Genomic DNA, 25,929 nt, shown 5'->3' on the forward strand with positions numbered 1-25,929 from the left:
GCACCTCGCTCACCCCTCTGCTCGGGTCCGGCTGCTGCTGCTCAGTGGTGGCTCGAGCGGTGGGCCGGATCCCGGGGGTTCTCGAGCGGCGCTCCTCGCCCGCGAGTGAAAGGGGATTGGGTTTTGGGATATAGTCTATTGTCCGTGACGCCACCCACGGTTGTGGTGATTTGTAGCACCACCGCTGCTCAATATGGGGATCCCGGGAGTGGTGATGTGGAGCAGCCAGTTGTTGTGTTGCCCCTCCGTGGGTAGGGGTTGGTGATCCCGGGGCCCAGTGATGGTGTGGGAGATGCAGGGCCTGGTGGGCGCAGGGACGCGGGGGCAGCGCTGTGCCTTCCGGCACTGTGGTACTCACTCAGCCTGAGATGGTGACACAGTTCTCGGTAAAACACACGGCTGGAAAGACGGTTCCCACGGACGGCTGCACTTGCTCTCCCAGTAGGTAACGGTGATGTCCCTTTGACCTGCACCTAATGTTTCTGTGATGGTAGCGATGGGTTCCCACTGGTAACCCGCTCCCCGGCTTGGATATGGGCCGGAGGAGCCCTACTTTGCCCGCAGACGCTGGCCCCGAGGAACTGGTGCCCTAGCGGTGGTGGTGTTCCTCCTTAATGGTTGGACGTTTGTCTTCAGTCGGGACTTGGTTGTTTGGAGACAGGTGTCCCCTTCACTGACGGATTTGGCAAATTATGGCGACTCCTAGCCTTGCCGGGATCCGAGAGGCCCCTGCCTTTGTGCTGACTGTTCTTTGTATACTGCTCCAGACCGCCGGGCCACTACCCATCCGCGGTCCTTCCAGCAACCTCCGAGCAGTCCCCCTCCAGACAATCACCGCTGTTGCTGACCTTGCTGACACTGTCCTGCACTTAGCCGGACCAACTTCAGGCCTTTCTGCTCTCACTTTTGCTCTTTTCTTCTTTGCTCCACTACTACTTCACTTTCACTTAGCTCCTCTACCACTTCCTTCTACTTCACTCCCCTGAACTCAACTGCCTGGTTCCTCCCGCCTCCAGGGCTGTGTACTCCTCGGTGGTCGGAACCAACCGCCTGGCCCACCCCCTGGTGTGAACATCAGCCCCTGGAGGAAGGCAACAAGGATTTTAGTAGCCTTGGTGTTCCTAACTGGGATGTAGGGTGTGGTGGTGTTGTGACCTGTGATCCCTGGCTTGCCCAGGGCGTCACATACGCAAACATATGGCCTAAAGTTTTGGCATCCTTGAAATTGCTCCAGAAAATAAAGTATTTCTCCCAGAAAATATTACAATTATACATGTTGTATCATATACATGTTTGTTGGACATAATTTCTCAAAAAGTCCCAAAAATGGTCTAGACAAAATTGTTAGCACATTTTCAAAATTGTGGGTGAACAATTTTGTTTCAACCATTCAAACTCATCTGTGGCAAGGTGTGTGCAATATGAAAACCTAACCTGAAACCAGATACAAAGGGGATAAGTTGACTCAATCTTTCTATTATGCATCTGTGTATGCCATACTAAGCATCGAGAACAGAAAGAGGAGAAAAATAACTGTTTGAGGACTTGAGAACCAAAATTGTTGAAAAATATTAACAATCTCAGGGTTACAAGTCCATCTTCAGAGATCTTGATGTTAGTTTGTTCCTTTATGCATGATGTGAGATGATGCGCAATATAATCAAGAACCAATGGTACTGTAGCTAATCTCCCTCGACATGGATGGCAGAAAAAAATTAATGAAAGGTTGCAACACTGGATAGTCCAAAGTTTGTATAAACAGCTCCACTCAAGATCAAAAGAAATTCAAGCTGTCCTGTAGGCTCAGTGGGCATCAGTGTCAGCACGAACTATCATTCAACATTTGAATGAAATGAAGTGCTATAGCAGGAGACATAGGAGGAAAACACTGCTGACACAGAGACTTAAAAATACTAGACTGCCGTTTGCCAAAGTGTATGTGAGTAAGCCAAAATCCTCTGGGAAAGCATCTTGTGAAAAAAATGAGACCAAGATAGAGCTCTTTGGTAAAGCAAATCATTCTACTGTTTTCCATAAAAGACAATGAGGCCTACAAAAAAGAGAACACAGTACATAAAGTCAAATATGGTGGAGGTTCAAAGAGGTTTTAGGATTGAGTTGGTGTCTCTGGCACTGGGTGACTTAACTGTGTGCAAGGCATCATGAATTCTGAAGAATACTTAGGGATTTTGGGACACAATGTAGTGCAGAGTGTTAGAAAGCTGGGTTTACATCCTAGGTAATGGGTTTTCCAGCAGGACAGTGACCCCAAACATTCTTCAAGAAGCACCCAAAAGTGGATGGAAACAAAGCTCTGGAGAGAAGTGGCCAACAATGAGTTGGGACCTATTGAACACCTGTGGATAGATCTTAAAATTGCTGTTAGGAGAATCCGCCCTTCAACTATGAGAGACCTGGTTTAGTTTTCAACAGAAGAGTGGCCCAAAATTCCAGGTGAGAGGTGTAAGCAGCTTGTTAATGGTTATAGAACTGATTGATTGTGGTAATTCATTCCACAGGCTGTCCAAAAAAATATTAAGTTGAGGGTGACAAAAATATATTTTGCCTCATTTTTTGAAGATTTGTGTGAAATTATGTCCAATTTGCCTTTTTTGTCTGTTTTTTGTGCAGTTACAATACACACAAAGGAAATAAACATGTGCATTATACAACATGTAACTTTAATAATATTCTGGGAGAAATACTTCATTTTCTGGAACAATTTCAAGGGTGCCAACACTTTTGACAGCAGCAAGGTAAAGGCGGTGTCCACCGTTATGCAACGCTGCATAATGTTGGACACCGCTGCTTTACCTTGCTACTGTCATGCTGACACTGGTCATTTGTTAAAGGCGCTATTTACAGCTGGTTTAGCGTTCTCAGCTACTATCTATGCTTGTTGTTTCCATGCTGATACTGGTCATTTACATACGGCGCTGCTTTAACCTGTTCTAGCAGTATACACTGCTACTTACAGTGCCTACAAGTAGTATTCAACCCCCTGCAGATTTAGCAGGTTTGATAAGATGCAAATAAGTTAGAGCCTGCAAACTTCAAACAAGAGCAGGATTTATTAACAGATGCATAAATCTTACAAACCAACAAGTTATGTTGCTTAGTTAAATTTTAATAAATTTTCAACATAAAAGTGTGGGTCAATTATTATTCAACCCCTAGGTTTAATATTTTGTGGAATAACCCTTGTTTGCAATTACAGCTAATAATCATCTTTTATAAGACCTGATCAGGCCGGCACAGGTCTCTGGAGTTATCTTGGCCCACCCCTCCATGCAGATCTTCTCCAAGTTATCTAGGTTCTTTGGGTGTCTCATGTGGACTTTAATCTTGAGCTCCTTCCACAAGTTTTCAATTGGGTTAAGGTCAGGAGACTAACTAGGCCACTGCAACACCTTGATTTTTTCCCTCTTGAACCAGGCCTTGGTTTTCTTGGCTGTGTGCTTTGGGTCGTTGTCTTGTTGGAAGATGAAATGACGACCCATCTTAAGATCCTTGATGGAGGAGCGGAGGTTCTTGGCCAAAATCTCCAGGTAGGCCGTGCTATCCATCTTCCCATGGATGCGGACCAGATGGCCAGGCCCCTTGGCTGAGAAACAGCCCCACAGCATGATGCTGCCACCACCATGCTTGACTGTCGGGATGGTATTCTTGGGGTCGTATGCAGTGCCATCCAGTCTCCAAACGTCACGTGTGTGGTTGGCACCAAAGATCTCGATCTTGGTCTCATCAGACCAGAGAATCTTGAACCAGTCTGTCTCAGTGTCCTCCAAGTGATCATGAGCAAACTGTAGACGAGCCTTGACATGACGCTTTGAAAGTAAAGGTACCTTACGGGCTCGTCTGGAACGGAGACCATTGCGGTGGAGTACGTTACTTATGGTATTGACTGAAACCAATGTCCCCACTGCCATGAGATCTTCCTGGAGCTCCTTCCTTGTTGTCCTTGGGTTAGCCTTGACTCTTCGGACAAGCCTGGCCTCGGCACGGGTGGAAACTTTCAAAGGCTGTCCAGGCCGTGGAAGGCTAACAGTAGTTCCATAAGCCTTCCACTTCCGGATGATGCTCCCAACAGTGGAGACAGGTAGGCCTAACTCCTTGGAAAGGGTTTTGTACCCCTTGCCAGCCTTGTGACCCTCCACGATCTTGTCTCTGATGGCCTTGGAATGCTCCTTTGTCTTTCCCATGTTGACCAAGTGTGAGTGCTGTTCACAAGTTTGGGGAGGGTCTTAATTAGTCAGAAAAGGCTGGAAAAAGAGATAATTAATCCAAACATGTGAAGCTCATTGTTCTTTGTGCCTGAAATACTTCTAAAAACTTTAGGGGAACCAAACAGAATTCTTGTGGTTTGAGGTGTTGAATAATAAATGACCCTCTGAATAAACTTTTCACAATTTAAAAAAAAAATAAAAAAAGAAATAACATTCTTTTTTGCTGCAGTGCATTTCACACTTCCAGGCTGATCTACAGTCCAAATGTCACAATGCCAAGTTAATTCCGAATGTGCAAACCTGTTAAATCTGCAGGGGGTTGAATACTACTTGTAGGCACTGTATAACGTTGCCTCAGTGCTTATATTGATCATTTGCAGGAGTTGTCTGATTAAGGCCATCACGTGGCCGAAACGTCACTTTTTTTCTTGAAAATAAACTACATACAAATTGTACTTTGAAGAGTGCTTTCTATTTACTTTTATACGGATGGTTTGGAAGCCGACAAGTGCACCTACTTTTCCTTTTTCTTTTCTGGCTGTGCCTTATCCTACTAAAAACACTTTTGGCCATGACTGTATATGCATTAACCTCTTCATGACCAAGGATGTACCGGTACGTTCTTGACTGTGTCTGTCCCGTTAATGCAGGCTCCCTCTGTGAACCTGCTGTAATCTCCGCACATGTCTGCTGATCAGCCAGATGTGCGGCTCACAGGATCTCACATCAGAGACCCACCTGTGCCTTTGAATCCCTTAGGCTGAGACCGCACTTTGCGTTTCCACCTGCGTTTCAGGTGCTTTTTAGGTCCGTTTCGAGAAGCACCGTTTTCATGCCAAAAGGCATGCGTTTTGATTTTCCAGCAAAGTCAATTGAAAATGGTGATTTTCAGACCGCACTTTGCGTTTCTAAACGCTGTGTTTAATTTGCATATTTTGTGGCAAAAACCATACGTTCAAAGAAGCAGCATGTCAATTGTTTTTGCCAATTTGGCTGCGTTCTACACCCATTGAAATTAATGAGTTGTAGAAAATCGCTGCCAAATTGTTAAGCAGTGCGCTTGCATTGCATTATTATTGCGATTCACATGTTTTTTTTAACATAACAAAGGCAGTTCTTTCGTCTTTCTCTCTCGGTCGGTCTGTCGGTCGGTCTCTCTCTCTCTATGTCTCTATCTCTCTCTCTGACCATGTCTGTCTCTCCCTCCCTCCCCCTCTCTCATACTCACCGATCCACGATCACCGGCGCGGCGCTTCACGGCGTTCTCACTGTGGCAGCTTCTTCTCTTTTGAAAATGGTGGCCGCTCATTAATCCATCACGTATTCCCTGCTTTCCCCGCCCACCGGCGCCTATGATTGGTTGCAGTCTGGCACGCCCCACGCTGAGTGACAGCTGTCTCACTGCAACCAATCACATAAAGCCACATGGCTGAAGGCTGGTATTCTCAGGATGGGAAGCTCCATGTTATGGGGAGCTCCCCGGCCTAACAATATCAGCCAGCAGCTGCCCGGAATTGCCGCATGCATTAGATGTGACAGTCCCGGGACTTTACCGGCTCAGCCCAAATTGCCCTGGTGCAGTGGCAAATGGATAATAAGGAGTTAATGGCAGCAGCCCATAGCTGCTAGTCCTAGGTTAATCATGGCAGGCGTCTCCCTGAGATACCTTCCATGATGAACCTGTAAGTTAAAGTAAATAAACACACACATCCAAAAAATCATTTATTTGTAATGAAAGACAAAAAAACACTCTCTTTCACCACTTTATTAACCCCTCAAAAACACCTCCAGGTCTGACGTAATCCACACAAGGTCCCCCGACGCTTCCAACTCTGCTACATCGGAAGCTGACAGGAGCGGCAGTAGAACACCGCCACTCCTGTGAGCTCCAGCAACTGAAGTGAGTCGCGCGATCAGCTGTGCTGTCACTGAGGTTACTCGCGGCCACCGCTCTCCGGTGGAGGACTGCAGCTGTGGCTGCGAGTAACTTGTGTGAAAGCACAGCTGATCGCGCGGCTCACTGCAGTCACTCAGGGGATTTGCGATCACAGGTGAGTCCTTCACGTCTGACAGCAAATCAAGCCGCGGCACACGCACAGAACCGCGCGATCACAATGAAGTCGGGTGAAGTTCATCCGAGTTCATTCTGATCGCGCGGCACTGTCTGCAGCCAGTCATGACAGTGACAGTGCGGTCCCACTCGGCTCTGCTGCAAGTCTATGGGGATACTGCAGAGCTGAGTGGGTGCGTTCTGTGAAAAATGTGCGTTCTGGATGCTTTTCCCATTCTTTCTATGCCAGAAAAAGCATCCAGAACGCATGAATTCTCACCAGGAATGTCCGCACTTTGCGTTCTGCCGAATGCGTCTCAGAACGCAGCTTTTTCGGCTGCGTTCTGAGACGCACACGCAGTGACTTACACGCTGCAGAATAGAACGCAAAGTGCGGTCTCAGCCTTAGATCTCACTGTTAAACTCTGACAAGCAATCTAATACGCTGTAGCTGGGATTTTGCCGTTCCCTGCTGCCATCGGCGGCCCTGTGACATGATCACAGGGTGCCAGATGATGACCGCTGTTGCTGCCATGACTTACTTCCTGTGAGTGCTGTCAGAGCACGGGCACTCACAGGAACACAGCATTTCTGCTCAGCAGAAGCAATCAGACTGTGTAATCATAAAGCCCCCTAGAGGGACTAGTAAAAAGCAATAAAAAAGTAAAAAAAAAAAGAGTTTAATATTTAAAAATATTTAAAAATTTGGAATCACTGCATTAACAAAAATGCATGATCTATCAAATAAAAAATGAATTAATCTGAGTGTTCTATGGCTTAGCGAGAAAAAAAATTACAAACACCAAAACACTCAACAAGCAGCTAATTTTATAAACTTTACTTTTTTGGATTTCAAAACCTAAACATCCGAGCTGACCACTGCAGGTATGTAGAGAATCAGCCTGATAGTGCCAGTATAGCACTGGCTTTGGTTTATAAAGAAAATCCTGGTGATTGGTTCCCTTTAAGTTTCTATGGTCACCGCAACATTGCATTAAATTGCAATAACAGGCAATCAAAATATCACATCAATGTAAACATGGTATAATTAAAAACACCAAGTCAAGACACAAAAGTAGGCCATCACTCAGCCTCAGATCCAGAAAAATGAGAATGCTACAGGTCTGGGGAAAATGGTAACAAAATTTCTATTCTTTTTTTTTTTTTTACAAACCTCTGATTTTTTTTTTAACTTAGATAAAAGTAAGACTATACATGCTTGGTATCTACAAACTGGTACTGACCTGGAGAATCATAATTCCGGTCAGTTTTTAAAAAAAAATGAACACAGTAAATTAAAAAAAAAATAAAATACTGTGCAATTGCACTTTTTTGCAATTTCAGCAATTTCAACGCACTTGGATTTTTTTTTCCTGTTTTTCAGTACAATATGAGGCAAAATGAATAGTGTCATTCAAAAATACAATTCGTGCTACAAAATACAAGCCCTCATATGGCTGTATTGATGAAAAAATAAAAAAAGATACTCCAGCAGTTTGCCCTACACTAAATGCAGCTAAGAGCAGTATAAATAGAGAAAAGAATAGATTTTAATTGGCCCTCAAAAGTACTTTGGGGTATACGTAGCAGCATCAAGTTCTATAAGGCTAGAATCTATGTTAACAATCCTCTAATACACTATCCCTTATCCAGCAGCTTGCACTACACTAAATGCAGCTAAGAATGGTATTATTAGACAATTGCATAGATGTTTTAGGTAGCAGCAGCTCAGTCTGTCAGGCTGAAATCCCTGCCTACTTACCTCTAATACACTATAGGGTACTTTACACGCTGCGATATCGCTAGCAATAGCTAGCGATGTTGAGTGCAATAGCACCCGCCCCCGATGTACGTGCGATATGTGGTGATCGCTGCCGTAGCGAACATTATCACTACGGCAGCGTCACACGCACATACCTTGTCAGCGACGTCGCTGTGACCGTCGAACAATCCCTCCCTCAAGGGGGAGGTGCATTTGGCGTCATAGCGACGTCACTGTGGCATCACTAAGCAGCCGGCCAAAAGAAGCGGAGGGGCAGAGATGAGCAGGACGTAACATCCCGCGCACCTCCTTCCTTCCACATTGTCGGTGGAGCAGGTAAGGAGATGTTCGTCGTTTCTGCGGTGTCACACATAGCGATGTGTGATACCGCAGAAATGAGGAACAACATCACTAGTGCCCAAACAACGATATTTTGTTTTAGAACAACCTCTCCAAAACCAACGATTTTTACCACTTTTGGGATCGCTGGAGGTCACTCGTATGTGTCACACGCTGAGATGTTGCTAACGGCGCCGGATGTGCGTCACAAACACCGTGACCCCGACGATATATTGTTAGCAATGTCGCAGCATGTAAAGCACCCTTTACTCTACTCCAGAATTTCACCCAACACTAATTGCAAACTAAGGGGTACTTTGCATGCTGCGACATTGCTAGCCAATGATAGCGATGCCGAGTGCGATAGTACTCGCCCCCGTCGCACATGCGATATCTTGTGATAGCTGCCGTAGCGAACATTATCGCTACGGCAGCTTCACATGCACTTACCTGTTCTGTGACGTCACTCTGGCCGGCGAACCGCCTCCTTCCTAAGGGGGCGGGTCGTCCGGCGTCACAGCGACGTCACATGGCAGGCGGCCAATAGAAGTGGAGGGGCGGAGATGAGTGGGACGTAAACATCCCGCCCACCTCCTTCCTTCCACATAGCCGGTGGACGCAGGTAGGAGAAGTTCCTCGCTCCTGCGGCTTCACACACAGTGATGTGTGCTGCCGCAGGAACGAGGAACAACTTCGTATCTCCTATTGGTGCAACATTATGGAAATGTCCGACACTGCACAGATCACCGATTTACAACGCTTTTGCAATCGTTTATCGGTGCATCTAGGCTTTACACATTACAACGTCGTTACTGGCGCCGGACGTGCGTCACTTTTGATTTGACCCCGACGATATCGCAGTAGCGATGTCGCAACGTACAAAGTATCCCTAAGAGCGGTATTACTAAAGAATAGAATATATTTTTTAGCTAGCAGCTGCACACTGTGTAAGGCTAGAATCCTTGATTACAGGCCTCTAATACACTCTCTCTATTCCATAATCTCTCCCGACACTAATTTCAAGCTAAAGGGGGGTATTATTAGAGAGAATATAATAGATTTTTTTAGCTAGCAGCAGCATGGCATGAAAGATTAGAATCCCTGCCTACAGGTCTCTAATACACTATTCTCACTCCAGAATCTTACCCGAAACTAATTTCCAACTAAGAGCAGTATTACTAGAGAATAGAATATATTTTTTAGCTAGCAGCATTGTTTTTATGGCTAGATTCCCTGCCTACAGGCCTCTAATACACTATCCCTATGCCAGAATCTTTCCCGAAACTAATTGCAAACTAAAAGCGGTGTTAAATAGCAGAAGATAAAATCAATCAGGCTGGGTACTTACAGGAGGAGAAAATGCATAGAAACCATAAAGCAGAGGCGTATCTGGGGGGGGGGGCTAGAGGGGCAACTGCCCCGGACACAACTGTCAGGAGGGCACTCTCAATCCGGCTGATGCGGCGCTGTGAAAGTCTCCTTGGCAGCTGTGTTTCTTTACCCCGTAGTGGGAGCTTACCATTCTCTGAGCACAACTGTCAATCTAACAGCCGAGACTTAGAGAAACTGCAGTGCACGGCTCCCATTGCAATTGTCCTCATATCTTTCAGACACAAGGACAATTGAAATGGTAACCGCCAGCGTTGAATTCTGAATCAGAGTGACGACTGTAGTGTGATCAGGTCAGGTCAGACAGGGCCGCAGTGCAGAGGTGGCAGATTACGCTGATAAGTGCTCCAGTGGAGCTGAAGACATAGAAGAGGAACAGTATGGGGTGAAGGGAGGTATCTAAGGACACAGAAAGGGGGAACAAGGGGTGGGGTGGAGGCAATATCTATAGACACAATATGGGAAGAGAGGTAACTATCTGTGGACACAGTATGAGGGACAGAGGATGGAGAGAAGGAGGACAGTATCTATAGACACAGTATTGAGGGACAGAAGGTGGGGAAGCGGCAGTATTTATAAACAATATGGGGGATAGAGGGTGGGGAGGAGGCAGTATCTATAGACACAGTATTGGGGAGAGAGGGAAGTATCTTTGGACACAACGTGATGGGAGATGGAAATATCTTTGGACACAGTATGGTGAGAGAGGGTGAGGGGTGATGTACACAGGCATAGTATATGGAGTGAATGGGGGAATGTATATAGACATAGTATGGGGAGCAAACAGGGGAAAGAAATTTTGAGGACACAGAATAAAGAGTGACATTATATGAGGAGCAAGTGGGCAGGATGGGGAGTGAGGGGGAAAAGTATATGAACACAGGAGGTAGTGAGGAGACAGGGATGAGAAAAATGTGAGGGGGCACAGAATAGAAACTGGGTAATGGAGGGGGGAACGTATGGAGAGGGGGTAGCATCAGGGGACAGTGTGAGGCCATAGCAGGGAGAGGGAGTGTGATGAGAGGGACAAGTATAAAGACTGGGCAGTGTAGGGTGATACAGTGTAAAGGACAGTGTGAAGAGTAGGCTCAGAATGGAAAGGAGAGGGAGTGTGGAGGACATGTACCATAAGAGGGACAGTGTGTGTGTCATATTTTGTGCAGAGAACACAGTGAGGGGCCATTATTTATTCTGGGGCAGTGTAGGGCAGATATTTTTAAATAGGAGCATTATAATCATTCTGCTATTTTTAGGGGCATCGTGTCGGGATGTGCTGAAGAAGACCAAAGAAGATGGAAATCTGCAGAGAGGAGATGTGAATTTCAAAAGTCATCATGGCATCAGGACAAGATGAAGAACAGAAAAAAATGACTCAGAGACAACATCATCTATAAGGTACCTGAATGGGTTCCAAAGGTAGAAATGTTAAATGACCCCTCTCTGGGACTTCTAGTATTAAAGGGGTTGTCCAAGTTTGTGATGAGTTTTGCAGTCACTCCATGTATCCCTGTACAGTATGTGACTGCAGAATTCTGAATTCTAACAGTGCGCACACTGCAAGCTGTCAAGATTTTCTGGTGTCGGCGGTGAGAATGGAAGGTTACAAAGCTGCAAGTATGCGATTTACATAGATGTGTTCACATGCTAAAAAAACATGCTCAATGAAAATTAATTGACTGAGGCTGGACATACCAAACCAGAATGTGGCCAGAAGTATACAAATCTCATACGTGTGCTCACATGATCGTACATTCTCATCACTGACACTGGAGAATCCTAAAAGTGTGCAGAGCATGCATTGTACAAATTCAGAAGCCTGAAGTCACGAATAGATTCACTGCAGACTTGCATCTCAAACCTGGACAACCCTTTTAATTATAAAATTAAGCAGTGTAGTATCCTCAGTTCTAAAAATGTGTAATGTTCTCACTGCCAGGATTCAGCTCTGCTTGCTGATTCCAGCAGTCATCACAAGGCTACTCCGCTCATATGTGACTTTCAAACTTGCATGTGACAATTAGCTTTGCTTCATACATTTCTCATTCAACATTGAGAGAATTATTAAGAGAAGCTTGTCATCACGTGAGTGATTTGTCACATGATGACTACCCAAACTTCTTGGTGGGCGGGACAGGGGAGGCGCCAAACTGAATTCTTGCCCTGGGTGCTGGAAAGCCTAGATACACCTCTGCATAAAGTTTATTTTACAGTTATATTAGCTTGATGACAACTCTGAGAGGAGCGACTAGTCAACAGCACACGGGAGTCGAGGGATGGGACTGCAGAACTGAGGAAAAGCAAGCGCTACTGTGAAATTTAGTTTTAACAGATAACTCTAGAACCATCTATTCTGATACATGAAGCTGGTTGCACTGAGAGGCAGATGAAAGGAATAAAATGCACAAAGATACAAGAAAGAATATTTATGTTGGGCTTAGTCTGTATATTAACAATAAGTATACATTTAGTGTATTATGAAAATAATATGAATCTGGGAATAATCGTTTAACATTACTCATGATAAGGAATTTTGAAGTAAACCTCTGTACAACCTTACTTCGGATTGTCCCATGTTGCTTATACCCATGTGGCCCTATTAAATGGTTGTGAATCCGTAAAAAAATTGACTATACGTATATGTTGGAAAGTCAATGGGGAATCTGCCTTCTCTTAGAAGCACTGTACTCTGCAGTCAAGAGAATAAAATACAAAAGAAGGAAAATATTCAATGTGATTGCAGATTCCCTTTTAGCTCCAGTTATAACTTAAGTATGTCGTCTCCTGCTGATACATTGTAATTTTAGCTGCATAAGGTTTTTAGAACATTTTTGCATTGACTATGTAAACATTTTTCATATATATGCATGTATGCTGCAAACAGAAACATCTGCTCAAATATAAATGATTGTTCATAATTAGCAAACAAAACAGTAATTTCTGTGGAAAATTGCAATTTTAGCTTCTTCCTTCTGTTCATCGAATTAAGGAAAACTGTTATTCTGTAGAACTAAAAATTAATATACCAGAAAGCAGGAAGTCAATAAAAATTTCTTCAGTGAAATTACAGAACTTTCATTGTTAAGCTACAACATTGTATAGTAATGTGTATACTGGAGGCACTGCATTACCAAAGGAAAAAGCAATAACAGACACTCACTAAATAGTAATATCATCTTAAATTCCATACATTTAAGACTTTCTTTTTTAATTGTATGCTAACATGGCAACTGATATTGGTTGACTGCTTTTTAACTGCTTCTTTCTATTCTTCATTGTCAGCAACACATGTCTGATCTGAACAGGTATGTTTGGGAAACGCTGGTGCTAAAAATTGACCACTGTAGAATTTTATATACATTTTTTTTAGGCACCATATCCTTTGAAAGCAATTGGGCAAAGTCTACATTTATGTCTTAAAGAGAACCTGTCAGAAGGACGAGCACTTTAATGTAAAGCCATGGCCATAATGGTGCTGTGATACTAATTTAATGGATTCCTGCAGTGAAAGAATCTGATCTGTGGTTGTTGAATAATTTTCCTCTAATTTTTTCATCTTATGCCTTCTGTGCACTGGTGTGCATGGGGTGGGACATGGGGTCAGGGTCTTCTTTTTCTTCTCCGCCCCTCTGCCTGCCTTCTGTGTTTCTTCTACAGGTCACTAGTTAAGAGTCAGCATGTTCTCCACTGCTCGATATTCCTCATATTTTTTCCCTATGGATCCTGTTTCTGGCCTCGACAAACAAATGCTGGTGCTGACACTGCAAGTAGCTGAGCATAGGGGGCAGTGCAGTAACAGGTCAATCGGTCACTGCGGCTCAGAGGGCAGTATGGTCATCAGTGCTTCTGAGCCTAAGCTGCCGCTTGCTGAACAGTTGTCAGGGGATCGCAGTTGGTTTATCTACTTTTTACTAATGCCTGCATCCCCTCTCCTCTGGGAGTCAAGCTCAAGCGTTTTGGTATTGTGGTGTCTTTACTCAGTATTGCTTTGCAAGCAAGGTCTTTTTCCTTGTCTTCCGATTCCCCGGTGTTTGGGACAGTGGACGTTTTTTTTTTGGAGCTTAGTTTGATCTATGATGACCCTGATAAGGTGTCTTTGGCCAAATCCAATCTCTGTTCACTGCAACAAAGGAATCAGCCGGTGGAGGACTCCTGCGCAGAGATCCGGCGATGGTCAATTGACATGCTATGGAACAACCCAGCTCTTAGGAGCCAGTTCCTTTAAGGTGTTTCTGAGAGGGTCAAGGAGGCGCTGGTAATGTACAAGACTACTCAATCTCTGAAGTCTGCTATGGCGCTGGTTTTCCACATTGATCGCCGTTTTCACCAGAGGTCTCGTGATACTACTACATCCTGGGAGGGAACCGTGGCTGCAAAACCTCCCTTGAAGACCTCTGTCCTCTCGGTGGGATAACAAGAGGACAGAGGATGAGTTAGGCAAGAGTCTCATATTTCAAGAACACTGGGGCAATGTTTTTTCTGCAGCAAAAGGGAGCATTTCATCAGTTTGTCCCCTGGTCCCTAAGAAAGACAGGCCATCTGAAAACTTCTAAGCCCAAGGGGATTGGGAGGTTCCTGCCTAGGCTTACGCATCTCCTCCATGATGGTAATTCAATATTTTCTGCCCGCCAAGGATAAGGTTGGAGGCCAGGAGGTAGCCATTAATGTGTTTTCGGACAGTGGTGCCAGGGCCAATATCATTGATTAGCACTCTAGGTTCAAGTTAGACAAGTTGCCCAATCCGGTCCGGATTATTCCCATTGGCTCATTACCCCTGTCTCAGGGGGTTTTCAAAGAATGTATACGTGACCCACATTGGGGTCCTGCATTCTGAACTTATCACCTGTCAGGTGCTCAATAACCTGTCTGCATCCATTGTGCTCGGGTTCCCGTGGCTTTCACTACACAATCCAGTAGTTTGTTTGTTTTAATGTTTTATTTATTGAACCAATAAAAACAAAATGAATGCACATATCACAGAGCTTAGACATTATTAGCATTACAGTTAACTACATTGCATTCCATCGCATTAAACCGCCTTCCAGGTGAGATATCGTCTGCTGGATATAATCTCAGATCTATTAAAGGTCATTATATCTGGCAAGTAGTGGAAGGCAAGCCAAATCATGCCTTGCTCTCATGACATTATAAAAAAGGAGGAACAGTTTTAACTTTTTCCTTATTGATAGGAGAGAGAAAAAGAAAAAGGGGGAGAACGTATAGAGGAAACAAGAAAATAGGAGGGGGGGGGGGTGAGGGGGGGGAATCGCTGATGATTCTGAAAAAAGCCTCTCAGCCCCTACAGCTCATTTCTAGGAAGGGAGATAGAAGGTCTAAGAGATTTGAGAAGGTAAAAATAAATGGGGAGGGGGGAGGATGTAGTAGGGAGAGGGTGTTGGTCTAAGGTCCATTCATCATATGTCTATATTTATCAGAACTAGGCAATCATCTCCCTCGGTCCCCTAATGGGGAGGAGAAGACGACCCAGGTTACTTTATGGCGTCCCCTGCGCCACCGCCGTCAAAAAAGAAGGTTTAGATTTGTAGTCCTTCCAGGCCTTCCAAACTTGCCCAAAGAAGAGCAATTGTTGTCGTGAGAGGGCAGAAAGCTCCTCCGCGTAGTATAATTGGTCAATTTTCAGCAACAGCTGCGATATGGTGGGTATCATAGTCGTGCGCCACAGTTGGGCAATCAGCAGTTTGCAGGCTGAGCTCACAAAAGACACCAGTTTCGAGTTGGCCTTATCATTAGGCCACAATGGGAAATTTAGTAGTAGATGCATGGGTTCTGGGCCCTCCCCTTTGTTTGTAAGATCAAGAATTAGCTGGATTGCCATCCTCCAGAATATCTGGAGACGAGGGCACGTCCACCAAATGTGTAGATACGTTCCTCTATCCCCCTCACACCTCCAGCAGAGGCCTGAAGAGGCAGATTGCCAAGTTGCAGCCGTGTCCGGGACTATGTACCATCTCGTAACTACTTTGAAGGAACTCTCTTGAACCCTCACACAACACGAAGGTCCATGCGAGGAACCGTAGATTTGGCTCGTTTGGGCGTCAGTAAATGTGGTATTCAGATCTTTTTCCCACTTCAGTATGTAGGCTCTTTTTACTACCAATTCCTTTGTAAGTAAAGTGTTGTATAAGCGAGACAAGACTTTTTTAGGAGACCTTGTTTGCGAGCAAAGTGATTCAAATGTGGTTAAGGGTCTAATGAGGTCGGACTGTGGCAATAATGGTTGAATTGTGCGTTTTATTGTCATATAGTGGAGAAATGTGAGTTTGGAAAGGAGGGGAATCTCACCCATCTCCTGCCTCGAGACCAAAGAACCGTCTTGTAGGAGATCTATCGCTGGGATCTTTGCATTACTTAGATATGGAGATTTCGCAGTGTCGGCGAGATTCAGGCTGGAGTCTAGTATATCAGAGATTAGGGTAAGAGGTGAAAGAGGAGAGGCCAGGAGCTCTATGTTTCGTTTCCAGTTGTCCAGAAGCGTTCTAGTCAGTTCGTTGGTACAGAATCTTTTATTTCCCTGACAGGGGGGTGCGAATAACAGAGCTCGTAGGGGGGAGGGGGCCAGGTGTTCCTCTATTGTCGTCCACAGCTTATTCGGAGGACATCTGACCCAGTCTACTGCTCTAGAAAGGACAGCAGCTTTATAATATATGGATATGTTAGGGAGTCCCATTCCCCCTTTGTCCTTGGGGAGGCATAAAGTGTGAAAATTGATCCTTGGTTTGTGCTTGTTCCAGATGTAATTGGAAATTAAGGAATTACACTGAGAAAGAAAAGATTTGGGGACTAGTATAGGTAACATTTGAAAGAGGTATATAAATTTTGGGAGTACGATGCTTTTAATGAGATTTTTCCGGCCTATCCAAGAGATAAAAGGCGCTTTCCATGAGGCTATTTGTGTGGTGAGTTTGGGAAGGAGAGACTTATAATTTAGGTCAAAGAGTGATTTGGGGGATTTCCCTATTTTGATGCCGAGATAGGTAATGTGGCTTTTTGGCCATCTGAATGGGAACGACTTCTGGAGATGTTTGATGATATTGCTCGGGATGTTTAGACTCAGTGCTTCAGATTTAGAGAGATTGATTTTAAAGTTGGACCATTGGCTGTATTCTTCTAGTGTGTTCATGAAGGCAGGGAAGCCTCTTTCAGGTCTGGACATTACTACCAACAAGTCATCCGCAAAGGCGGCAGACTTGTGGTGAATCCCCTGTAGATTAATCCCCTCAATTCCCTGATTTTGTTGGATGGAGCATATCAATGGCTCCATTACCATGACAAAAAGTAGGGGGGACAAGGGGCAGCCCTGCCTGGTTCCATTCTTGATGTCGAAGGGGGCAGTCAGCGTGTTATTTATTTTGATTCTGGCTGTGGGGGATGTGTACATCTGTAGTATTGCATGTATGATAGTCTGGGGAAAATGAAAAGCCTCCAACGTGCCCCGCAAGAAAGTCCAGTCCACCCTATCGAATGCCTTTTCGGCATCCGTTCCCAAGAGCACAAGGGGCAAGCTCCGAGTCCTAGCATATTGCATTAGATGAAGTAAGCGTAGCGCATTGTCCTTCCCTTCTCTTCCCCGTATAAATCCGGATTGCTCAGGAGATATAAGGTCAGGAAGGATTTCCGCAACCCGGTTAGCAATTAAGCTTGCGTAGATTTTTAGGTCCACATTCAAAAGCGAGATGGGCCTATAACTTCCACAGCTTTCCGGGTCCTTCCCTTCCTTATGTATTAATGATATGTGGGCTTCCAGAGCTTGTTTGGGAATAGAATCGCCCAGAAGTAGAGCATTGCATGTTGCCAGGAGGTGATCCCCCAAGATATCAAAGAATTTTTTATAATATATGGTCGGTAGGCCATCTGGGCCTGGTGCTCTTCCCACGGGGCATCTGGACAAGGTGGACTGAACCTCAGCACGAGTGAATGGTTTTGTCAGGGATTCTTGTTGTGCTTTGGAAAGTGTCGGGAGGTTTAGATTAGTTAGGTAGTTATGTATGTCGCGTTTCCTCCTATCGTTGTCTGTTGTTGACTCTTCTGGTCGGGATTGATATAAGCTCTTATAGAATTGTAAAAATTCTTTTGAAATTTGTGAGTAATCCTGAGTGCGGTGTCCCTGTGGCGTCTTGAGTGTATGTATAAACGTGCGAGCTTGTCTTGTTTTGATTAGTGACATCATAAGTTTGGAGGCCTTGTCCCCATGTACAAATATGCGGTTTTTCCAACTTAAGTGTAACTTGGCCGATTGTTTGTTGAGTATGTCTCTCAGTGCCACCCGTCTGGCAGTCAATAATTCTAAAGTCTGCTGAGATAGAGATTTTTTGTGTTGGGTTTCCAACATGGTTATATCTTCATATAAATTTTGTAAAATAAGTTTCCTCTGTTTATTGAGGTGTGAGGAAATGGAAATCAGCTCTCCCCTTATGACCGCTTTATGTGCTTCCCACAAAAGTGGTGCTTTAACCTCTTGCGTCTTATTCTCCGCAAAATAGTTGCGGAGACAATCAGAAATACGTTTCCTGTTGTCTTCTGAGGAGAGAACTGACTCATTTAACCTCCATGTACGGTGAATCAGGTATGCCTTCTGTAGTGTGAAACTTGCCGTGACATAACTATGATCAGAGTGCGGTGTAGATTGGATTGTTGTGTCAGTGACGTTAGGTAGCAGGAACCTGGGTAAAAAAATGTAATCTATCCTATGATATGATTTATGTGGGTGTGAGAAGAAGGTAAAATCTTTGGTTGTTGGATGTTGTAGTCGCCAGACATCAGTCAGGGATAGAGAAAGGAGAGCAGTTTTGACTCGAGAAAGGTCCCTGAGTGATATGTGGCTCTTTTTTGAGGTTGAGTCTAATTTTGGTTCCAGGGCTACATTAAAGTCTCCACAGAGTATTGGAATGCCTTCCGAAAAGGTCTTGAATTTTTTGAGTGTGGAAAGCAGCCATCTCACCTGCTTGACATTTGGAGCATAAATATTTCCCATCGTTACCATTGATCCCGCTAATAGGCCTTTAACAAAAATGAACCGGCCCTCTGGGTCAATTACTTCGTGTTGGGGTAAGAAGGGTATGTCCTTGGCTAGCGCCAACGACACCCCTTTAGTCCGTTTGTTTGGAGAGGGAGCATGAAACCACGTATTATAGTATGCTTTTTCAAAGTTAGGGATTTTGCCTTTGCAAAAGTGTGTTTCTTGTATAAATATAATGTCAATATGTTTCTTGTGAAAATTAGATAAAGTTTGTGCCCTTGGTATGGGGGAATTCAACCCATGAGCGTTAAAACTTGTCACATTAAATACCTTATGTTGTGTCTGCATAGTGACGGTTGCCGCAGTATGACTCTTTTTCCGGTGAGATGAATGGACCAGACCAACGACCGTGCTGGGAAAGAGGGGAGCAGAAAAGGCAGGAAGTGGAGAAAAGATCAGATAAAGAACAAAATGTTAAAGACAACAATAACAACATTTTCAACATCTATATAAGAGTAGATACGCATCAGGAGGGAGCAGAAAGTATAGAACCCCTAGAGTGACTTCATACTTTCAACCCGCATAAACAATGTTTGGCAATAGTAGGCTGGAGCCTAGGTCTTCTCACGGGGCTTGCTTTCCAAGTTCGCCTGGAGCTTCTGCGCCGCATTGCGTCTAGGCCTTTGGGCCTTCGGGATGACGCAGTGCCAGGGTGACGCCTCTGGAAGTTGCTGAAGCGCAGATGTTGAACTATGGATTTCTAATTCAGGATACTTCTCCAAAGTAATCCCCAGGTCCTCGCAGATTCGTCTAATTTCGCCTGATGTTTTGCCTTGATAGTGTTTCCCTTGTGCTGTAATTGCAATACCGAATGGATATAGCCAGCGGTATGGGAATTGGCGTTGGCGTAGCTCTTCTGTGAAGGGTTTCAGTATTCGCCTCTTGGTCAGAGTGGTGGCAGCTAGGTCTTGGAAAATCCTGATTTCGGAGTCTTCATATTTTACGGTGCCAGCTTCCCTTGCTTTTTTGAGAATGAGCTCCTTAATACGGTAGTCCAGGAAACGGCAGATGACATCTCTTGATGGTTCCCCTTGCCTAGGACGAGGTCTCAAAGATCTATGAGCTCTGACCAGCTCTATCTGTGGTGCAGGGTCAGTGTCTATGAGATCAGAGAAGATGCTTAGAAGGGCTGGGGTCAGGGCTTCGTTTACTACCGTTTCTGGCAGGCCTTTTATTCTGAGATTGTTCCGCCTCTCCCTATTTTCATGGTCCTCCAAAATAGTATGGATTTGGTTGACATTATCTTCTTGTTGGTGAAGACAGGAGATGATGGCGTTGGATGTTGTGGTGATCGTGGCCTGGGAAGCTTCCAGCGTTTCCACTCTGTGTCCTATCTGGCCAATATCCTGTTTGATGTGAGTGAGCTCCTTCACTACCGGTTCCAAGGCTTTGTTGAGAATCCGTTTGATAAAGGACCTGGAGATAGGGAGGCTTTTGCTAGAGTCCATGTCTTCTGCGTCACTGGCGTCATCTTCCATTTCTTGTGTGGTGTTTGCAGATGAATTTTGAAGACAGTCAGCTCCTACCTCCGCTGGCAGGAGATGTTTTTTGAGAAACTTATCAACATCCGCTTGGGTCGTGGTCACCACTGGTTTAGGCAGAGCACTGGCCATTTTATTACCGAATTTGACCATGTCGAAGTCAGCTCTTATGATATTATGTTACTTCAAGTATAATGGGGGGTCCGGTCTCTCCGCTCCCTCTGAGCAGTGTGGGGTGCACCTCTTTACATACCCCTGTGGGGGGGGGGGAGTATCAGGAGGACTGTGCTTTTTTATATATGGGACCACTTGGATGTTCTCTGTACACTCTCTTCTGTATGTCCCTATCAGCAGCCTCTGAGTCCAGGAAGATAGCTCCGAGTCTGGGAGTATTACTAAAGAGCCCTGCTTGTGACCCTTAATACAAGAATCTCATCTCTGGCTGACCCTCTGTTGGTGGATAAAGGAATGAGGTGCCTCTTGATATGTTATGGATGTGTCCCTTATGCTGTGAGAGGGGGGGCCCTCGCTTCAGGAGTCCCCCAGGCTCCCCTATCCGGTTCCCGTGTGCAGCTTCACCACGGGCTCAGGTCTGGCAGTCTTCTGACTCCCAGGCAGGTGTGCGACGCTCTGCTGTGGGAGCGGGGGAGGGGAGTAGAAGAGAGACGCCGACCCGGTATGTGAGGGTCGTGGTGGGGTATATCTCGGCCTCTCCTGGGTCTCCCTGGGTGGGCGCGCGGGCGCGAGAGGACGTCCGAAGTTGCGGAGATGGTCACCTACCACCCGAACTCCTCTCCGGTCCCGGCAGGGTATCTCAGCGCGTCACCGTCAGCTATCGCGGGGACTCCGGTCGGGACTTCAGATCTCCCGGCGGCCTCCGGAGGGCCCGACGCGTCTCACCGCCCTCCCCGCACCGGCCCTTCCAGTCTGACGTCCGGGCAGACGGCCGTCTCCTCTCCGCTCCCTGGTGATCACCCGGTCCGTGGTCCGCAGCTGTATGTTAGTCGCGCCCGCCTCTGGTCCGCGGGATCCGGAGGGGGGGTTCTGGACTCCAAGATGGCGGCGGTCTCCCTCCTCCTTCTCTCTGACTGCCGGATTTGCTGGCTTGTGAGGCCGATTCTGGGGGGTGATGCAGCGGCTCAGCACGGTCCCAATCTGCTCTGCCTGAGTCCCCTGCCGCCGTCTGGATCGCCTCTGCACAAGCACTCCTCACCCCCAGTTGTGTGACTTCTTAGGCCCTGCGGCCTGGCGCGTGGTTCCCGGCCTCAGCCTCACGGAGCCTCCACAGGGTCCCAGCACCAATGCAGCTGCTTAATTTAGGGTCACCTTTTGTCCGCCTGGTCTCCGCAGCCTGGGTGGAGGGTCTTAGGCTGACTATTAACAGCTGGGGGTCTGGATGTTTTCAGATGGTCAGGAGCTCCCTCATACACGTCTGCTGCTGACCGCGGCCATTTTGGACTCCCCACAATCCAGTAGTTGATTGGAGGTTTCAGGACTAGAGTTGAGCGCGGTTCGCAGTTTGTGGTTCTCCAGTTCGCGGTTCGAGTGATTTTGGGGCTGTTCTAGATCGAACTAGAACTCGAGCTTTTTTGCAAAAATTCGATAGTTCTAGATACGTTCGAGAACGGTTCTAGCAGCAAAAAGCAGGGTTTTTTACAGCTACAGTGTGCAGGAGCCATCGCTGGCAGCCTGCCACAAGCTGGTAACCAAGATAAACATCGGGTATCCAACCAAAGCGCTTTGGTTACCAATGTAACCCAAGTAACCCAATGTTTATCCTAGTTACGTGCAGGAAGCCCACACTTCCCCGCTCAGCTCGCTCCGCCCCCTCCTGCCCGCGGCATGTACACACGTACACACACACACACACGCACACACTCTGCACACACACTCTGCACACATGGTCCCGCTCGGCTTACCTGCGGTGATGAAGTCCCGCGATCCCGACCTCAGCGCTGTCACTGTCCTCCATGGCCGCCTCTTGTCACATCATCTTCTCTTGCTTCCGACCCGAGACTGACTAGCGGTGACGTCACGGGCCTCTCGCGATACTTGGCTGTGAAGGCGGCGGTCATTGAACTCAGTGACAGGTGCTGTCAGTGTGCTGGAGATCAGCGCAGGTAATGTACCTTGCTGACAGCAGCACTTGTCATGCCCTGCAGTGACCTGGGCTGACCCATTGATGTTAGCTCAGGTCACTGCATTGCTCTCCCAGCCAATGGGGAACATTCTGCTCTTCATTGACTGGGACAGTGTGGATCGTCATGGCAACCCCTTGGATTACGCCAGACCTGGATTTGTTTTTCTTTCTAATAAATTGGTTAAAGAGGGAATGTTTTGGGGAGTGTTATTTCAAATAAAAATGTGTTTGTCGTCTATTATTTTTTATTACTGACTGGGTTGGTGATGTCGGGTATCTGATAGACACCTGACCTCACCAACCCCAGGGCTTGATGCCAGGTGACATTACACATCTGGTATTAACCCCATATATTACCCCGTTTGCCACCGCACCAGGGCGCGGGATGAGCTGGGGCGAAGCACCAGGATTGGCGCATCTAATGGATGCTCCACTTCTGGGGCGGCTGCGGCCTGCTATTTTTAGGCTGGGGAGAGTCCAATAACCATGGACCTCCCTAGTCTGAGAATATCAGACCCCAGCTGTCTGCTTTACCTTGGCTGGTGATCCAATTTTGGGGGGACCCCTACGTGTTGTTTTTTTTTTAATTATTTATTTAATTTAAAATAACAGCGTGGGGTGCCCTCAGTTTTGGATTACCAGCCAAGGTGAGGTTGCCAGCTGTGGTCTGCAGGCTGCAGCCGTCTGCTTTACCCTATCTGGCTACAAAACTAGGGGGAACCCTACGTCATTTTTTTTATTCATTTTTTTGGCTAAATACAAAGCTAAGCACCCCTTAGTGCCACATGAAAGGCACCAAAGGGTGCAAAATTACAAAATGCAGGAGAGTGGGACATTATGTGTCTCTCTGCCATTATAATGACAGAAAAGACTGATATGAAGTGCACAAGCACAAGAAAATCACCAGAGCGCTCTACGCTGTGAAAAGCAGTAGAAAATGGCACTGGAGTGAACATATGACCGCCTCATGTAGGATGAAGCTATGGATCCTGGGTAAATTTATGCATTTACCCTCCTTCAGTTTTTTTGCAGTACACAAAAAAAACGGAAGGCACACGGATGACAAACAGATGACATACGGACCGTCTACGGAACGGAAACGGATGCCACACGGATGCACCCGTGAAAAAAAACGGACTGTTTTTTGCAGACCGCAAAAATGGATCGGTCGTGTTAATGTAGCCTTATTCTGATCTGCAGTTTATAAACAGCAGGCAGAAATAAGTGAATAGCGCCCCCCAGCATCAGAAAATCTCAGGGCTAGCTGAGACCCTGGAGATCATGATTCAGGACGGTTTTTCCGGTCCCCGCTCACGTGATCACAGGTATACACCGTACACCGATGATCACGTTACAGTAAATGACAGCGCCGGTAAAAAATTATTTATCTCCCATCTGGCATGAACAAACATGATAAATCTCCTCCCCGGTCCCCTCCGGTCCCCCGGTGTCGCCAAAGTGCCCCCCCTGATGCCCTCCCAGAAATCCAAGATGGCCGCGCGCACAGCAGTGCACCGGCCGCATTCACCCTACTCCTCTGATTTCTGTCGCATGTGCCATGACACATGCGACAGAAAACTCCTCCCCAGGCCCTGCCAGGTCACCCCCTATAACCCCACCGGTGTTCCCCGGTGTCCCACGGTACCTGTGCAGCGTTGATCCCCCGCGGCCCTCTCCTTCACAATAGACGCTGCCGCATGCACAGAGCGGCTGTCAGCTCAGCTTCCTGTGTTCAGGCACAGTGAGTGATGGTTATGCATCTGTAAGCTAAATGGGCTTAGTGGTGGCTCAGTGGTTAGCACTGCAGTCTTGCAGCGCTGAGGTCCTCGGTTCAATTCTCCCCAAGGACATCATCTGCAAGGAGTTTGTATGTTCTCCCCATGTTTGCGTGGGTTTCCTCCGGGTACTCTGGTTTCCTCCCACACTCCAAAGACATACAGCGCTATGGAATTAATAACGCTATATAAATGAATAAATTATTATTATTACTGCAATGCCCTGCTCATGAGGTAAGGAACATAATTGATCAGGAGAGCTATACTACATTTCCAAATGGAGGGATTTGCTTTTATAGTTGCCCTGCTGAATGACTACCAAACATGAGAGTCCGTTATACGCCACAAGAAAACACATCTAAATAGCGAGCTCTGTTGTTAAGTATTCATTCAGCTGGATAACTGGACTTAAAGGGGTATTCCATCTCCAAGATCCTATCCCCAATATATAGTAGGTGGAATAGCAATAATATCAGCAAATACCAATATTTGGAAATGTAGAATAGTTCTCCTGATTAGGCATGCCCTTACCTCATGAGCAGGGCATTGCAGCTTTGGTAGCAACCATTACGACATGGACTCTGCTGCTGTGGACCCGGGGAGAGTGAGTGCAGATTCATTGCACTCACACTCCTCACATGAAGGGTCTGCACTTGTTAGGACCAGGATGACGGGTAGGCCCAGGAGGTGGATCCACTGGACTGAGGTGACTAAGGTGCCCGGTAGCCGAAGCACTACGGGTAGCAGGACAGTCCGTTCAGAGGAGTGGGTGTAGAAGTCCCTGGGACCACGGAGTCTCTGAAGGTAGTCCGGGTGACGGAGCGCTGGTTCGGAGGCCGAGATGATGTCAGGCAGGGTCCGAAACCAACGGAACGGGGAGGTCGGTCACCACACGGATCCAGGGATCGGAGACGGTAGGAACTGAGAAGATGACGGACAGTCCGTTCGGGGTTCTGGAACCGTCAGGACCAGTTGGCAAGACAGGAGCGGCTCTACAAGAGAGATAGGTAAGTACGAGATAATAGCACAGGCAGACCTGACTCCTAGCTTAGCAAACACGAAGAACAGGCCCCGCCCACTTGGAAGGAACCCCCTATATACCCTGCACCTGAATCTTCAATATCCTGTTGGAGGACGCTGGCCCTTTAAGAGAGGGTCAATGACCGCGCGCGCACCCTAATGCGCATGCGCGAGGCCCGGGTGCCAGAAGCCAAAGCAGGGAGCGGTGCACAGGAGGCAGGAGCGCTCAGCATCGCAGATGGGCGCCGGGACCGGGGACCGTGTTGCCTGGAGGACGCAGGTGAGGGAGCATGGAGGCCGTGGAGCGGAGGACACCTGGCAAAGGAGCCGGGGAGCGTGGCAGGGGAGCCGGGGAGCGTGGCAGGGGAGCCGGGGAGCTTGACAGCACTCCTAGAAAATGGGGGATATGTTCCCTGAGTGTCTCCCCCCCATATTCTAGACGGTCCAGAGTCATCGTGGGACCCCTTTATTTTTTTTCTTACAATAAATTGGTGAAAGAGGGAATGTTTTGGGGACTGTTTTTTCAAATAAATTTCTTTTGTCGATTTTTTTTTTGTTAGTACTGACAGTTTATGATGTTGGGTATCTAATAGACGCCATGACATCACAAACTGCTGAGCTTGATGTCAGGTGACCTTACAGCTAGTATCAACCCGATTTATTACCCCGTTTGCCACTGCACCATGGCACGGGATGAGCTGGGGTGAAGCGCC

This window comes from Anomaloglossus baeobatrachus, chromosome 1 (assembly GCF_048569485.1).
Source record: "Anomaloglossus baeobatrachus isolate aAnoBae1 chromosome 1, aAnoBae1.hap1, whole genome shotgun sequence".
NCBI lineage: Eukaryota > Metazoa > Chordata > Amphibia > Anura > Aromobatidae > Anomaloglossus > Anomaloglossus baeobatrachus.